Consider the following 3,215-nt stretch of genomic DNA (forward strand, 5'->3'; position numbering starts at 1 on the left):
CAGTGAAGCAATGTCCTCCACAACTAGACTGAAGAACAAAACGACAGCAACTTGTCTGTTCCCCTTCCCCCAATTCCCCAGCTCTGTTCCCATCCACCCAATTCCCCAATAAAAATCTTAAAAAAAAAAAGAAAAGTAAAGAAAGATGGATTTCCAGCTTCTCTTTAAAAGTTAGATCTGGGAACAGTGGGTCTATAACCTCCCTAACCCCCCAAAATAGCCCGAGTTAGAGCTGAGCAGGCTTTGCCCCTTCAGACAGGACACTCGCTCTGCAGGCCTGGCACCTTCCACTCCTCCATTCTCTGCCAGAACCAGCTGGCCCCTGGGAGCATCTCTGTGCATGAGCCTGGTAAGCAGGACTTCAGATGCACTAGGGGAGGTTCAGAAAGGTTAAGTGACTTGCTCAAAACCACACGGCCAGCAGTGGTGGAGCTGGGTAGCCATGCCTGACGCATCGTCTAGTGCCACAGCCCCTGTGCCCAGGACTTCACCGCCTGGAGCACATTCTACCATAATCCCACTCCACAGAGGAGGAAAGTGAGGCTCAGAGAAGGGCAATGAATTTGCTCAAGGTCACCTAACCAGTAAGCAGAGAGCAGAGACCAAGCCGGATGTGGCTCTGCTTCAAGCACCCTTCTTAATGGCTTTACGCACTGTCCCTGAGACCCCCTGACTCCATTTCACTGACTACAACAACCTCAACAGGCTCCGGCTGACAGCCTGGAGGTCTGCCAAGCAGAGGGGCTGCGGCTTTGGCTCAGAACAGGATGCTGACAAGGCACATCTGAGGCCAGGCCAGCCTGTGACCAGAGCTTCCAGAGCTTAAGACACACAGGAAATGGGGCACAACAGGGACAGCCAGGGCTGTCCCAAACCCACTTCTGAGCTGCTCATGTTCATGTCCCCTTCTTGGTACCCTTCCTCACCCAATCTATTCATTCTGACCCCAAACCTCCAAACCCTAACCTGCATGGAGCGTGCTCACTGAAAACACCTCTAGGTTCAAATCCAGGCTTAATCAAACCTACCCAGCAATACCTACCTAAAGCTGTAAGAATTAGACATAATATATGCTAAATGCTTAGCATGATGCCTGGCCCATAGTAGGCACACAATATAGAACTGATGACTGAATGAATAAATGGATTCCCCCATTTTAAAGATTGGGAAGCTGGGGCCCCTGGTCACTCAGCATCTGAGGAGCAACACTGGGATTGGCGCCAAGGTGCGATGGATCTGGGCTTGGGCTCTTGGCCACCATGCCACCTCCTGACTAGGCTTTTCGGGGTTGGAGGTGGGTGGGAAGAACTGCCACTGGCCTTAAAGGAATCTGACCCTAGTCAGTCCAGGCCCCCTCCTGGGCTTGTCAGAGAAATGACTTTCCAGGAATTTTGTGCCTCTGCTGCGGAAAGGGGTCCCCTGTCTCTGCTCTTCCCACCCCATTTCCTTGCTCTGTGTCTCCACATCACCTCTCTGGCCAGCAAGGTGTTGGCTCTTGCTACCCTCACCCTGAGGCCAGCGGGGAATGGGAACGACAGGAGTGGGGACAGGGCAGCCCTCCACCTCCCAGGCTGCGAGCCTCTTTAGGATCTTTAGTTTGACATTCTTTCCAGGTGCTCCCCCTCCCTTTCTGAGATAACTACATCCTGCTACCCATCCCCCCAAAGCCCACAGAAACCACAGTACAGACTGGCTAGGGTGGTGGTGTCTGGCATTTGTTGGGCACCTACCATGTGCCAAGCACTGTACCAAGGACTTGCCATGTATTATTTCAGCAAATCCTCCTTGCTGCCCTCTGAGGGGCTGCTACTCTGCCCACTGTACTGCTAAGAAAACTGAGGTACAGGACATGACTTGCCCATAGTCACCAGAGCTGATGAGAGGCAGAGTCCAAGCTTGGGAGCCCCCACTCTCCCAAGCTGCTTGGGGAAGGTTTCATCTTGCAAAGTGGGGAGGCAGAGGGCTTGGGTACATGTCTTGACCCTTCTCCAGACTGGCTGAGTTACCTGGAGCGGATCTCCTGCCTGATCTGAGCCTCAGTTTCCCCATTTCTGTGCAGAAGCACAACTGCTGTCGCTCTCCAAACCTGTCCCACTCTGGCTCGGGAAAGCGGCTGCCATTCCAGGGTGCAGGTTTCCCAGGCACTTTGGGGTGGGGGTGGCCTCCCTGAATGAGGAGGGCAGCTCACAGACCCTCTGCAGCCCCTGGAAGGGGGATCACCAGGTTGGCTGACTCAGGGCTCCTCCACCCAAAGACCTGGCTCCAGGTTCCCATGTTCTGCCCCATTCCCGCCGCCTCTTCAGCCCAAATGTGCAGCCCGAGGCCCCCAGACCCATATGCTCCTCCTTCTCCCAAAGAGCAGGGGGCATCGACGGTTCCGAATAGAAAGCCCCTCACCCAGGCCAGGCCGAGGCTGAGGATCCTTTCCTGGGTTCCCGGGGCCTCCTGGCGATTGGGTACGACATGCCTCTCAGGATTGGGGCAAATTCTGAAGACCCAGCACCCCTGCCGCCGGAACCCCCAGGGTATATGGAGACCGGAGAATGAAGAGCTGACCCGAGAGCCGGGAGGAGGTGTGAGGCGGGGCAGGGGCAGTGGGGACAGACAGGGTGCTGAGTATGAATGTGAGGGGCGTGCATGCAGCGCGGGAGCCCAGGAGGCGTGTAAATGGCCGGGGGAGCCGCGCGTGTGCACACGCGGGGCGGGCGTGCGGGGCGCGATGCGATGCGATGCGCAGTGCGTGGAGTGGCTGGGCCGGGGAAGGGCGCCCGGCGTGCGCTGTGCCGGGCGTGCGTGTGCAAGCGTGGCGCGGGTTTGCAGACACGCGGAGTGCACGGCGCCCGGGGGTCCGCAGGGACGGGGCCATGCGTGCGTCCGTGCGCCCTGCTCTGGGGGCGGCGGGGTGCGTACTCACCTCCGCTCCGGCTCCCGCGTGGGCTCCGGCTCCAGGCTCCGGGTTCCCGGCCGGCCTCTCGCAGCGCTCAAGCACCGGCGCCAAGCCTGGCGGTCGCCCGCAACGCCACCCCTGCAGTATCGCCCGGCGCCCTCCTCGGAGGAGCGCGGCGCGGGCCGGGGGCTCCGTCCGGCCGGGGCGGCTGAAGGGAGCTGCGCCGCAGTCCGGGCACGCTCCCAGGAGCCTGCCGCGCGCTCCCTTGCGCTCGCCCGCCCGCCCGCTCCCTCTTTAATTTAAAGTGACAACCCCGAGCGCTCTCTTC

The sequence above is a fragment of the Hipposideros armiger genome, unplaced genomic scaffold (genome assembly GCF_001890085.2).
Source record: "Hipposideros armiger isolate ML-2016 unplaced genomic scaffold, ASM189008v1 scaffold_93, whole genome shotgun sequence".
In the NCBI taxonomy this organism is placed as follows: Eukaryota; Metazoa; Chordata; class Mammalia; order Chiroptera; family Hipposideridae; genus Hipposideros; species Hipposideros armiger.